Genomic DNA, 13,926 nt, shown 5'->3' on the forward strand with positions numbered 1-13,926 from the left:
TTTCTCTCTCTCCTCTCTGTTTATCTCTCTCTCTCCTCTCTGTTTATCTCTGTCTCTCCCACTCTGTTTATCTCTCCCCTCTCTGTTTATCTCTCTCTCTCTCCTCTCTGTTTATCTCTCTCTCCCCACTCTGTTTATCTCTGTCTCTCTGTTTCTCTCTCCCCACTCTGTTTATCTCTGTCTCTCTCCTCTCTGTTTATCTCTGTCTCTCTCCTCTCTGTTTCTCTCTCCCCACTCTGTTTATCTCTGTCTCTCTCCTCTCTGTTTATCTCTGTCTCTCTCCTCTCTGTTTCTCTCTCCCCACTCTGTTTATCTCTGTCTCTCTCCTCTCTGTTTCTCTCTCCCCTCTCTGTTTATCTCTGTCTCTCTCCTCTCTGTTTATCTCTCTCTCTCCTCTCTGTTTATCTCTGTCTCTCTCCTCTCTGTTTATCTCTCCCCACTATGTTTATCTCTGTCTCTCTCCTCTCTGTTTATCTCTCTCTCCTCTCTGTTTCTCTCTCCCCACTATGTTTATCTCTGTCTCTCTCCTCTCTGTTTATCTCTCTCTCTCCTCTCTGTTTCTCTCTCCCCACTTTGTTTATCTCTGTCTCTCCTCTCTGTTTCTCTCTCCCCACTCTGTTTATCTCTGTCTCTCTCCTCTCTGTTTCTCTCTCCCCACTCTGTTTATCTCTGTCTCTCTCTCTGTTTCTCTCCCTCTCTGTTTATCTCTGTCTCTCTCCTCTCTGTTTATCTCTGTCTCTCTCCTCTCTGTTTATCTCTGTCTCTCTCCTCTCTGTTTCTCTCTCCCCACTCTGTTTATCTCTGTCTCTCTCCTCTCTGTTTCTCTCTCCCCTCTCTGTTTATCTCTGTCTCTCTCCTCTCTGTTTCTCTCTCCCCTCTCTGTTTATCTCTGTCTCTCTCCTCTCTGTTTCTCTCTCCCCTCTCTGTTTATCTCTGTCTCTCTCCTCTCTGTTTCTCTCTCCCCACTCTGTTTATCTCTGTCTCTCTCCTCTCTGTTTCTCTCTCCCCACTCTGTTTATCTCTGTCTCTCTCCTCTCTGTTTATCTCTCCCCACTCTGTTTATCTCTGTCTCTCTCCTCTCTGTTTCTCTCTCCCCACTATGTTTATCTCTGTCTCTCTCTCTGTCTCTCTCCTCTCTGTTTATCTCTCTCTCTCCTCTCTGTTTATCTCTGTCTCTCCTCTCTGTTTATCTCTGTCTCTCTCCTCTCTGTTTATCTCTCTCCTCTCTCTGTTTATCTCTGTCTCTCTCCTCTCTCTCTGTCTCTCTCTCCCTCCCCACTCTGTTTATCTCTGTCTCTCTCCTCTCTGTTTCTCTCTCCCTCTCTGTTTATCTCTGTCTCTCTCCTCTCTGTTTCTCTCTCCCCACTCTGTTTATCTCTGTCTCTCTCCTCTCTGTTTCTCTCCCCCTCTCTGTTTATCTCTGTCTCTCTCCTCTCTGTTTATCTCTGTCTCTCTCCTCTCTGTTTATCTCTGTCTCTCTCCTCTCTGTTTATCTCTGTCTCTCTCCTCTGTTTATCTCTGTTTATCTCTGTCTCTCTCCTCTCTGTTTTCTCTCTCCCCACTCTGTTTATCTCTGTCTCTCTCCTCTCTGTTTTCTCTCTCTCCCACTCTGTTTCTCTCTCCTCTCTGTTTCTCTCTCTCCCTCTCTGTTTCTCTCTGTCTCTCTCCTCTCTGTTTCTCTCTCCTCTCTCTGTTTATCTCTGTCTCTCTCCTCTCTGTTTCTCTCTCCCCACTCTGTTTATCTCTGTCTCTCTCTCTCTGTTTATCTCTGTTTCTCTCTCTCCTCTCTGTTTATCTCTGTCTCTCTCCTCTCTGTTTCTGTCTCTCTCCTCTCTGTTTCTCTCTCCCCTCCTCTGTTTATCTCTGTCTCTCTCCTCTCTGTCTCTCTCCTCTCTGTTTATCTCTGTCTCTCTCCTCTCTGTTTATCTCTGTTTATCTCTCTCTCCCTCTCTGTTTATCTCTCCTCTCTGTTTATCTCTGTCTCTCTCCTCTCTGTTTATCTCTGTCTCTCTCCTCTCTGTTTCTCTCTGTCTCTCCTCTCTGTTTATCTCTGTCTCTCCCACTCTGTTTATCTCTGTCTCTCTCCTCTCTGTTTATCTCTGTCTCTCCCTCTCTGTTTATCTCTGTCTCTCCCCTCTCTGTTTATCTCTGTCTCTCTCCTCTCTGTTTATCTCTGTCTCTCCTCTCTGTTTCTTTCCCTCTCTGTTTATCTCTGTCTCTCTCCTCTCTGTTTCTCTCTCCTCTCTGTTTATCTCTGTCTCTCTCCTCTCTGTTTCTCTCTCCCCACTCTGTTTATCTCTGTCTCTCTCCTCTCTGTTTCCCCATCTCTGTTTCTCTCTCCTCTCTGTTTCTCTCTCCCCACTCTGTTTATCTCTGTCTCTCTCCTCTCTGTTTCTCTCTCCCCACTCTGTTTATCTCTGTCTCTCTCCTCTCTGTTTTCTCTCTCCCCTCTCTGTTTCTCTGTCTCTCTCTCTGTTTATCTCTGTCTCTCCTCTCTGTTTCTCTCTCCCCACTCTGTTTATCTCTGTCTCTCTCCTCTCTGTTTCTCTCTCCCCACTCTGTTTATCTCTGTCTCTCTCCTCTCTGTTTCTCTCTCCCCCTCTCTGTTTATCTCTCTCTCCCCTCTCTGTTTTCTCTCCTCTCTGTTTATCTCTCTCTCCCCTCTGTTTATCTCCCCACTCTGTTTATCTCTGTCTCTCTCCTCTCTGTTTATCTCTGTCTCTCTCCTCTCTGTTTCTCTCTCCCCACTATGTTTATCTCTGTCTCTCTCCTCTCTGTTTATCTCTCTCTCCCTCTCTGTTTCTCTGTCCTCTCTGTTTATCTCTCCCCACTCTGTTTATCTCTGTCTCTCTCCTCTCTGTTTATCTCTGTCTCTCTCCTCTCTGTTTATCTCTGTCTCTCTCCTCTCTGTTTTCTCTGTCTCTCCCTCTCTGTTTATCTCTGTCTCTCTCCTCTCTGTTTCTCTCTCCCCACTCTGTTTATCTCTGTCTCTCTCTCTCTGTTTCTCTCTCCTCTCTGTTTATCTCTGTCTCTCTCCTCTCTGTTTCTCTCTCCCCACTCTGTTTATCTCTGTCTTCTCTCTCTCCCCCTCTCTGTTTATCTCTGTCTCTCTCCTCTCTGTTTATCTCTGTCTCTCTCCTCTCTGTTTATCTCTGTCTCTCCCCACTCTGTTTATCTCTGTCTCTCTCCTCTCTGTTTTCTCTCCCCACTCTGTTTATCTCTGTCTCTCTCCTCTCTGTTTCTCTCTCCCCACTCTGTTTATCTCTGTCTCTCTCCTCTCTGTTTCTCTCTCCTCTCTGTTTATCTCTGTCTCTCTCCTCTCTGTTTATCTCTGTCTCTCTCCTCTCTGTTTCTCTCTCCCCACTCTGTTTATCTCTGTCTCTCTCCTCTCTGTTTATCTCTCCCCACTCTGTTTATCTCTGTCTCTCTCCTCTCTGTTTCTCTCTCCCCACTCTGTTTATCTCTGTCTCTCTCCTCTCTGTTTCTCTCTCCCTCTCTGTTTATCTCTGTCTCTCTCCTCTCTGTTTATCTCTGTCTCTCTCCTCTCTGTTTATCTCTTCTCTCTCTCTCCTCTCTGTTTCCTCTCTGTCTCTCTCCTCTCTGTTTATCTCTGTCTCTCTCCTCTCTGTTTCTTCCCCACTCTGTTTATCTCTGTCTCTCTCTCTCTCCACTCTGTTTCTCTGTCTCTCCCTCTCTGTTTATCTCTGTCTCTCTCCTCTCTGTTTCTCTCTCCCCACTCTGTTTATCTCTGTCTCTCTCCTCTCTGTTTATCTCTGTCTCTCTCCTCTCTGTTTCTCTCTCCCCACTCTGTTTATCTCTGTCTCTCTCCTCTCTGTTTTCTCTCTCTCTCTGTTTATCTCTGTCTCTCTCCTCTCTGTTTCTCTCTCCCCACTCTGTTCTCTCCTCTCTGTCTCTCTCCTCTCTGTTTCTCTCTCCCCACTCTGTTTATCTCTTCTCTCTCCCCTCTCTGTTTATCTCTGTCTCTCTCCTCTCTGTTTCTCTGTCTCCCCTCTCTGTTTATCTCTTCTCTCCCCACTCTGTTTATCTCTCTCTCTCCTCTCTGTTTCTCTCTCCCTCTCTGTTTATCTCTGTCTCTCTCCTCTCTGTTTCTCTCTCCCCACTCTGTTTATCTCTGTCTCTCTCCTCTCTGTTTCTCTCTCCCCACTCTGTTTATCTCTGTCTCTCTCCTCTCTGTTTCTCTCTCCCACTCTGTTTATCTCTCTCTCTCTCCTCTCTGTTTCCTCTCTGTTTCTCTCTCCCCTCTCTGTTTTCTCTCTCCCCACTCTGTTTATCTCTGTCTCTCTCCTCTCTGTTTCTCTCTCCCCACTCTGTTTATCTCTGTCTCTCTCCTCTCTGTTTTCTCTCCCCACTCTGTTTATCTCTGTCTCTCTCTCCTCTCTGTTTATCTCTGTCTCTCTCCTCTCTGTTTATCTCTGTCTCTCTCCTCTCTGTTTATCTCTCCCACTCTGTTTATCTCTGTCTCCCTCTCTGTTTATCTCTGTCTCTCTCCTCTCTGTTTCTCTCTCCCCTCTCTGTTTATCTCTGTCTCTCTCCTCTCTGTTTCTCTCTCATCTATGTTTATCTCTGTCTCTCTCCTCTCTGTTTCTCTCTCCCTCTTTGTTTATCTCTGTCTCTCTCCTCTCTGTTTATCTCTGTCTCTCTCCTCTCTGTTTCTCTCTCCTCTCTGTTTATCTCTGTCTCTCTCCTCTCTGTTTCTCTCTCCTCTCTGTTTATCTCTGTCTCTCTCCTCTCTGTTTCTCTCTCCTCTCTGTTTATCTCTGTCTCTCTCTGTCCTCTCTGTTTCTCTCTCTCCTCTCTGTTTATCTCTGTCTCTCTCCTCTCTGTTTATCTCTGTCTCTCTCTCTGTTTTCTCTCTCTGTTTATCTCTGTCTCTCTCCTCTCTGTTTATCTCTGTCTCTCTCCTCTCTGTTTCTCTCTCTCTCACTCTGTTTATCTCTGTCTCTCTCTCTCTGTTTCTCTCTCCCCTCTCTGTTTATCTCTGTCTCTCTCCTCTCTGTTTATCTCTGTCTCTCTCCTCTCTGTTTATCTCTCTCTCTGTTTATCTCTGTCTCTCTCCTCTGTTTATCTCTGTCTCTCTCCTCTCTGTTTCTCTCTCCCTCTGTTTATCTCTGTTCTCCTCTCTGTTTCTCTCTCCCTCTCTGTTTATCTCTGTCTCTCTCCTCTCTGTTTCTCTCTGTCTCTGTTTATCTCTGTCTCTCTCCTCTCTGTTTCTCTCTCTCTCTCTTATCTCTGTTTCTCTCTCCTCTCTGTTTATCTCTGTCTCTCTCCTCTCTGTTTATCTCTGTCTCTCTCCTCTCTGTTTCTCTCTGTCTCTCTCCTCTCTGTCTCTCTATCTCTGTCTCTCCCCTCTCTGTTTATCTCTGTCTCTCTCCTCTCTGTTTCTCTCTCCTCTCTGTTTATCTCTGTTTCTCTCTCCTCTCTGTTTATCTCTCCCTCTCTCTGTTTCTCTGTTCTCTCTCCTCTCTGTTTATCTCTGTCTCTCTCCTCTCTGTTTCTCTCTCCCCACTCTGTTTATCTCTCTCTCTCCTCTCTGTTTATCTCTGTCTCTCTCTCTGTTTCTCTCTCTCTCCTCTCTGTTTATCTCTCTGTTCTCTCTCTCTCTGTTTCTCTGTTTCTCTCTCTCTGTTCATCTCTGTCTCTCTCCTCTCTGTTTCTCTCTCTCCCACTCTGTTTATCTCTGTCTCTCTCCTCTCTGTTTTCTCTCTCCACTCTGTTTATCTCTGTCTCTCTCCTCTCTGTTTATCTCTGTCTCTCTCCTCTCTGTTTATCTCTGTCTCTCTCCTCTCTGTTTATCTCTGTCTCTCTCCTCTCTGTTTCTCTCTCCCCTCTCTGTTTATCTCTGTCTCTCTCCTCTCTGTTTCTCTCTCCTCTCTGTTTCTCTCTGTCTCTCTTTTCTCTGTTTATCTCTGTCTCTCTCCTCTCTGTTTCTCTCTCCCCTCTCTGTTTATCTCTGTCTCTGTTCCTCTCTGTTTCTCTCTCCCCTCTCTGTTTATCTCTGTCTCTCTCTGTTTCTCTGTTTCTCTCTCCTCTCTGTTTATCTCTGTCTCTCTCCTCTCTGTTTATCTCTGTCTCTCTCCTCTCTGTTCTGTCTCTCTCTCTTTATCTCTGTTTCTCTCCTCTCTGTTTATCTCTGTCTCTCTCCTCTCTGTTTCTCTCTCCCCTCTCTGTTTATCTCTGTCTCTCTCCTCTCTGTTTCTCTCTCCTCTGTTTATCTCTGTCTCTCTCCTCTCTGTTTCTCTCTCCCTCATCTCTGTTTCTCTCTGTTTCTCTCTCCTCTCTGTTTATCTCTGTCTCTCTCTCTCTCTGTTCTGTTTCTCTCTCCTCTCTGTTTATCTCTGTCTCTCTCCTCTCTGTTTCTCTCTCTCTGTCTCTCTCTGTCTCTCTGTTTCTCTCTCTCCTCTCTGTTTATCTGTTTCTCTCCTCTCTGTTTATCTCTTTGTCTCTGTTTCTCTCTGTTTCTCTCTCTGTCTCTCTCTCTGTCTCTCTCTCTCCTCTCTGTTTATCTCTCTCTCTCTCTCTGTTTATCTCTGTCTCTCTCCTCTCTGTTTATCTCTCTCCCTCTCTGTTTATCTCTGTCTCTCTCCTCTCTGTTTCTCTCTGTCTCTGTTTCTCTCTCTCTGTTTATCTCTGTCTCTCTCCTCTCTGTTTCTCTCTCTCTCTCTCTGTTTATCTCTGTTCTCTTCTCTGTTTCTCTCTGTTCTGTCTCTGTTCTCTCTCTCTCTGTTTCTCTCTGTTTCTCTGTTTATCTCTGTTTCTCTCTCCATCTCTGTTTATCTCTGTCTCTCTCTCCTCTCTGTTTCTCTCTCTCTCTGTCTCTCTGTTTATCTCTGTCTTTCTCTCTCTCTGTCTCTGTCTCCCCTCTCTGTTTATCTCTGTCTCTCTTCTCTGTTTGTTTCTCTCTGTTTCTCTCCTCTCTGTTTCTCTCTCTCTGTTTCTCTCTGTCTCTCTCTCCTCTCTGTTTCTCTCTCCTCTCTGTTTATCTCTGTCTCTCTCCTCTCTGTTTCTCTCTCCCCACTCTGTTTATCTCTGTCTCTCTGTTTCTCTGTTTCTCTCTGTCTCTCTCTGTTTATCTCTGTCTCTCCCCTCTCTGTTTCTCTGTTTTCTCTTTCTCTGTTTCCTCTCTGTTTATCTCTGTCTCTCTCTCTGTTTCTCTCTCTCCCCACTCTGTTTATCTCTGTCTCTCTGTTTCTCTGTTTCTCTCTGTCCTTTCTCTCTCTGTTTATCTCTGTCTTTCTCTCTGTTTATCTCTGTCTCTCTCCTCTCTGTTTCTCTCCCTCTCTGTTTATCTCTGTCTCTCTCCTCTCTGTTTCTCTCTCCCCTCTCTGTTTATCTCTGTCTCTCTCCTCTCTGTTTTCTCTGTCTCTCTGTTCTGTTTATCTCTGTCTCTCCTCTCTTTTCTCTCTCTCTCTCTGTTTTCTTTCTCTCTCTGTCTATCTCTGTTTCTCTCTGTTTCTCTGTCTCTCTCCTCTCTGTTTATCTGTTCTCTCCTCTCTGTTTATCTCTGTCTCTCTGTTTCTCTGTCTTCTCTCTCTCTTTCTTTAAACCTCTCTTTTTCTCTCTGTTTCTCTCTCTCTCTGTTTTCTCTGTCTCTGTTTCTCTCTTTCTCTTCTCTCTGTTTCTCTCTCCTCTCTCTGTTTATCTCTGTCTCTCTCTCTCTGTTCTGGGCTCTTGTTTCTCTCTGTTTCTCTGTCTCTCCTTTCTCTCCCTCTCTGTTTATCTCTGTCTCTGTCCTCTCTGTTTCTCTCTTTCCTCTCTGTTTTCTCTGTCTCTCTCTCCTCTCTGTTTTCTCTCTTTCTCCTCTCTGTTTATCTCTGTCTTCTCCTCTGTTTATCTCTGTCTCTCTCCTCTCTGTTTCTCTCTCTCCCCTCTCTGTTTATCTCTGTTTCTTTCTGTTTTTTTCTGTTTATCTCTGTCTCCCTCTCTGTTTCTCTCTGTCAGGAAAAAATCTCCTCTCTGTTTCTCAAACCTCTCTGTTTTATCTCTGTCTCTCTCTCTCTGTTATCTCTGTTCCTCTCTGTTTATCTCTGTTTCTCTCTTTCCTCTCTCTGTTTATCTCTGTCTTTCTGTTTCTCTGTTTCTCTCTTTCTCTCTCTGTTTATCTCTGTTCTCTCCTCTCTGTTTATCTCTGTCTATCTCTGTCTTCTCTGTCTCTGTTTCTCTGTCTCCCTCTCTGTTTCCTCTCTGTTTATCTCTGTCTCTCTCCTCTCTGTTTCTCTCTCCCCTCTCTGTTTATCTCTGTCTCTCTCTCTCTGTTTCTCTCTCCTCTCTGTTTATCTCTGTCTCTCTCTCTCTGTCTTCTCTCTCTCTCTCTTGCATCTCTGTCTCTCTCTGTCTCTGTTTATCCTGTCTCTCTCCTCTCTGTTTATCTCTGTCTCTCTCTGTCTCTCTGTTTCTCTCTCCTCTCTGTTTATCTCTGTCTCTCTCTCTCTCTGTTTCTCTCTCCTCTCTGTTTATCTCTGTCTCTCTCCTCTCTGTTATCTCTGTCTCTCTCCTCTCTGTTTATCTCTCCTCTCTCTCTGTTTATGTCTTCTCTGTTTCTCTCTGTTTCTCTCTCCCCTCTGTTTATCTCTGTCTCTCTCTCTGTTTCTCTCTCCCTCTGTTTATCTCTGTCTCTCTCTCTCTGTTTATCTCTGTCTCTCTCTGTTTCTCTCTCCCACTCTGTTTATCTGTGTCTCTCTCTCTCTGTTTCTCTGTTTATCTCTGTCTCTCTCCTCTCTGTTTATCTCTGTCTCCTCTCTGTTTATCTCTGTCTCTCCCTCTCTGTTTCTCTCTCCTCTCTGTTTATCTCTGTCTCTCTCCTCTCTGTTTCTCTCTCTCCTCTCTGTTTATCTCTGTCTCTCTCCTCTCTGTTTCTCTCTTTTTTCTGTTTCTCTCTGTTTATCTCTGTCTCTCCTCTCTGTTTCTCTCTCCTGTCTCTGTTATCTCTGTGTCTTATCTCTGTCTCTCTCCACTCTGTTTCTCTCTCTGGTCTCTCTGTTTATCTCTGTCTCTCTCCTCTCTGTTTATCTCTGTCTCTCTCTCTCTGTTTTCTCTGTCTCTGTTTATCTCTGTCTCTCTCCTCTCTGTTTATCTCTCTCTGTTTATCTCTGTCTATCTCCTCTGTTTATCTCTGTCTCTGTCTCTGTTTCTCTGTCTCCCACTCTGTTTATCTCTGTCTCTCTCCTCTCTGTTTCTCTCTCCCCTCTCTGTTTCTCTGTCTCTCCCTCTCTGTTTATCTCTGTCTCTCTCCTCTCTGTTTATCTCTGTCTCTCTCCTCTCTGTCTGTTTCTCTCTCTCCTCTCTGTTTATCTCTGTCTCTCTCCTCTCTGTTTCTCTCTCCCACTCTGTTTATCTCTGTCTCTCTCCTCTCTGTTTCTCTCTCCTCTCTGTTTATCTCTGTCTCTCTCCTCTCTGTTTATCTCTTCTCTTTGTATTCTGTCTCTGTTTGTTTATCTCTGTCTCTCTCCTCTCTGTTTCTCTTACTCTCTGTCTCTGTCTCTCCTCTCTGTTTATCTTGTCTCTCTCTGTCTCTCTCCTCTCTGTTTCTCTCTCCTCTGTTTATCTCTGTTTCTCCTCTGTCTCTCTGTCTTTCTCCTCTCTGTTTATCTCTGTCTCTCTCCTCTCTCTGTCTCTCCCATCTCTGTTTATCTCTCTCTCCTCTCTGTTTATCTCTGTCTCTCTCCTCTCTGTTTTCTCTGTTTCTCTCTCCTCTCTGTTTCTCTCTGTCTCTCTCCTCTCTGTTTCTCTCTCCCAACTCTGTTTATCTCTGTCTCTCTCCTCTCTGTTTCTCTCTCCTGTCTCTGTTTATCTCTGTCTCCTCTCTCTGTTTCTCTCTCCCCTCTGTTTATCTCTGTTTCTCTTTCTGTTTCTCTCTGTTTGTCTCTGTTTCTCTGTTTCTCTGTCCCCTCTCTGTTATCTCTGTCTCTCTCCTCTCTGTTTCTATCTCTGTCTCTGTTCTCTCCACTCTGTATTTATCTCTGTCTCTCTCTGTCTGTTTATCTCTGTTTCTCTGTCTCTGTTTCTCTGTTTATCTCTGTCTCTGTTTATCTCTGTCCTCTCTATCTCTGTTTCTCTCTGTTTCCTGTCTCTGTTTCTCCTCTCTGTTTCTCTGTCTCTGTTTCTCTCTCTCTTTGTTTATCTCTGTCTCTCTCCTCTCTGTTTCTCTCTGTCTCTGTTTATCTCTGTCCTCCTCTGTTTTTCTCTCTCCTGTTTCTCTGTTTATCTCTGTCTCTCTCCTCTCTGTTCTGTCTATGTCTCTGTTTATCTCTGTCTCTCTCCTCTCTGTTTATCTCTCCCACTCTGTTTTCTCTGTCTCTTTCTCTGTTCTTCTCTCTCTCTGTTTCTCTCCTCTCTGTTTATCTCTGTCTCTCTCCCTCTGTTTATCTCTGTCTCTCCTCTCTGTTTCTCTCTCCCCACTCTGTTTATCTCTGTCTCTCCTCTCTGTTTATCTCTCTCCCACTCTGTTTATCTCTGTCTCTCTGTCTCTGTTATCTCTCTCTCTCCTCTCTGTTTATCTCTGTCTCTCCCCACTATGTTTATCTCTCCCCTCTGTTTCTCTCTGTCTCTCTCCTCTCTGTTTCTCTCTCTCCTTGTCTCTCTCCTCTCTGTTTCTCTCTGTCTCTCTGTTTCTCTGTGTTATCTCTGTTTCTCTGTCTCTGTTTCTCTGTCTCTATGTTTCTCTCTGTTTCTCTCTGTTTCTCTCTCCTCTGTTTATCTCTGTCTCTCTCCTCTCTGTTTCTCTGTCTCTCCTCTGTTTATCTCTGTCTCTCTCCTCTCTGTTTATCTCTGTCTCTCTCCTCTCTGTTTATCTCTGTCTCTCCTCCTCTCTGTTTATCTCTGTCTCTCTCCTCTCTGTTTATCTCTCTCTCTCCTCTCTGTTTATCTCTGTCTCTCCTCTCTGTTTATCTCTGTCTCCTCTCTGTTTCTCTCTCTTGTCTCTGTTTATCTCTGTCTCTCTCCTCTCTGTTCTATCTCCCCTGTCTGTTTCTCTCTGTTTATCTCTCTCTCTCCTCTCTGTTTATCTCTGTCTTATCTCTGTTTCTCTCTGTCTGTCTCTGTTTCTCTCTCCCCACTCTGTTTATCTCTGTCTCTCTCCTCTCTGTTTCTCTCTCCCCACTCTGTTTATCTCTGTCTCTCTCCTCTCTGTTTCTCTCTCCCTCTCTGTTTATCTCTGTCTCTCTCCCTCTCTGTTTATCTCTCTCTCTCTGTTATCTCTGTCTCTCTGTTCCTCTCTGTTTATCTCTGTCTCTCTCCTCTCTGTTTATCTCTCTCCTCTCTGTTTATCTCTGTCTCTCTCCTCTCTGTTTCTCTCTCTCCCACTCTGTTTATCTCTGTCTCTCTAAATATGTTTCTCCTCTGTTTATCTCTGTTCTCTCCTCTCTGTTTAACGTTCTCTGTCTCTCTGTCTCTGTTTATCTCTCCCCACTCTGTTTATCTCTGTCTCTCCTCTCTTTTATCTCTGTTTATCTCTGTCTCTGTCTCCTCTCTGTTTGTCTGTCTCTCTCTTGTCTGTTTCTGTCTCCTTTCTGTTTATCCTGTCTCTCTATGTCTCTGTTTTATCTCATGTCTCTCTCCTCTCTGTTATCTCTGTTTCTCTCCTTCTGTTTATCTGTCTGTTTGTCTCTCTCTTGTTTATCTCTGTCTCTCTCCTCTCTGTTTCTCTCTGTTTCTCTGTTTATCTCTGTCTCTCTGTTTCTCTGTTTCTGTCTCTCCCTCTCTGTTTATCTCTGTCTCTCTGTCTCTGTTTCTCTCTCCCACTCTGTTTATCTCTGTCTCTCTTTGTCTCTGTTCTCTCTTGTTCCCCTCTCTGTTGTTCTCTGTCTCTCTCTCCTGTCTGTTTTCTGTCTCTCTCCTCTCTGTTTATCTTTGTCTCTCTTGTCTCTGTTTATCTCTGTCTCTCTTGTCTCTGTTTCTCTCTCACCCTCTGTTTATCTCTGTTTCTCTGTCTCTGTTTCTCTCTATCACTCTGTTTATCTCTGTCTCTGTTTCTCTGTTTATCTCTGTCTCTCTATCTCTGTTTCTCTCTGTTTCTCTGTTTGCTTTTGTCTCTGTCTTGTCTCTGTTTCTCTCTGTTTCTCCTCTCTGTTTCTTCCCCACTCTGTTTATCTCTGTCCTCTCTCCTTTCTGTTTGTCTCTGTTTGTCTATGTTTATCTCTGTCTCTCTGTCTCTGTTTCTCTGTTTATCTGTCTTTTCCTCTCTGTTTTCTCTGTCTCTCTATTTCTCTCTGTTTATCTCTGTCTCTCCCTCTCTGTTTATCTCTGTCTCTCTCTTGTCTCTGTTTCTCTGTTGTTTATCTCTGTTTGTCTTGTTTGTCTCTGTTTGTCTCTCTGTTTATCTCTGTCTCTGTTTATCTCTGTTTCTCTCTGTCTCTGTTTATCTCCTCTCTGTTTCTCTCTCCTGTCTCTGTTTATCTCTGTCTGTTTCTCTGTTTCTTTCTCCCATCTCTGTTTATCTCTGTCTCTCTCCTCTCTACGGTTTATCTCTCCCCACTCCTGTTTATCTCTGTCTCTCTCCTCTCTGTTTATCTCTGTCTCTCTCCTCTCTGTTTCTCTCTCCCCACTCTGTTTATCTCTGTCTCTCTCCTCTCTGTTTATCTCTGTCTCTCTCCTCTCTGTTTCTCTCTCTCTCTCTCTGTTTATCTCTGTCTCTCTCCTCTCTGTTTCTCTCTGTCTCTCTCTCTGTTTCTCTCTGTCTCTCTCTCTCTCTGTTTCTCTCTCCCCTCTCTGTTTATCTCTGTCTCTCTCCTCTCTGTTTCTCTCTCCCCTCTCTGTTTATCTCTGTCTCTCTCCTCTCTGTTTCTCTCTCCCCTCTCTGTTTATCTCTGTCTCTCTCTCTCTGTTTCTCTCTCTCTCTCTGTTTATCTCTGTCTCTCTCCTCTCTGTTTATCTCTGTCTCTCTCTCTGTTTATCTCTGTCTCTCTCCTCTCTGTTTCTCTCTGTCTCTCTCTCTCTCTGTTTCTCTCTCTCTCTCTGTTTATCTCTGTCTCTCTCCTCTCTGTTTCTCTCTCTCTCTCTCTGTTTATCTCTGTCTCTCTCCTCTCTGTTTCTCTCTCTCTCTCTGTTTATCTCTGTCTCTCTCTCTCTCTGTTTATCTCTGTCTCTCTCCTCTCTGTTTCTCTCTCTCTCTCTCTGTTTATCTCTGTCTCTCTCTCTCTGTTTATCTCTGTCTCTCTCCTCTCTGTTTCTCTCTCTCTCTCTGTTTATCTCTGTCTCTCTCTCTCTCTGTTTCTCTCTCTCTCTCTGTTTATCTCTGTCTCTCTCCTCTCTGTTTCTCTCTCTCCCTCTCTGTTTATCTCTGTCTCTCTCTCTCTGTTTCTCTCTGTCTCTCTCTCTCTGTTTCTCTCTCTCCTCTCTGTTTATCTCTGTCTCTCTCTCTCTGTTTCTCTCTCTCTCTCTCTGTTTATCTCTGTCTCTCTCTCTCTGTTTCTCTCTCTCTCTCTGTTTATCTCTGTCTCTCTCTCTCTCTGTTTCTCTCTCTCTCTCTGTTTATCTCTGTCTCTCTCTCTCTGTTTATCTCTGTCTCTCTCTGTTTCTCTCTGTTTCTCTCTCTCTCTCTGTTTATCTCTGTCTCTCTCCTCTCTGTTTCTCTCTCTCTCTCTGTTTATCTCTGTCTCTCTCCTCTCTGTTTCTCTCTCTCTCTCTCTGTTTCTCTCTCTCTCTCTCTCTGTTTATCTCTGTCTCTCTCTCTCTCTGTTTCTCTCTCTCTCTCTGTTTATCTCTGTCTCTCTCCTCTCTGTTTCTCTCTGTCTCTCTCTCTCTCTGTTTCTCTCTCTCTCTCTGTTTATCTCTGTCTCTCTCTCTCTGTTTCTCTCTCTCTCTCTGTTTCTCTCTGTTTCTCTCTCCCTCTCTCTGTTTATCTCTGTCTCTCTCTCTCTGTTTATCTCTGTCTCTCTCTGTTTCTCTCTGTCTCTCTCTGTTTATCTCTGT

This window comes from Oncorhynchus tshawytscha, unplaced genomic scaffold (genome assembly GCF_018296145.1).
Source record: "Oncorhynchus tshawytscha isolate Ot180627B unplaced genomic scaffold, Otsh_v2.0 Un_scaffold_2711_pilon_pilon, whole genome shotgun sequence".
In the NCBI taxonomy this organism is placed as follows: domain Eukaryota; kingdom Metazoa; phylum Chordata; class Actinopteri; order Salmoniformes; family Salmonidae; genus Oncorhynchus; species Oncorhynchus tshawytscha.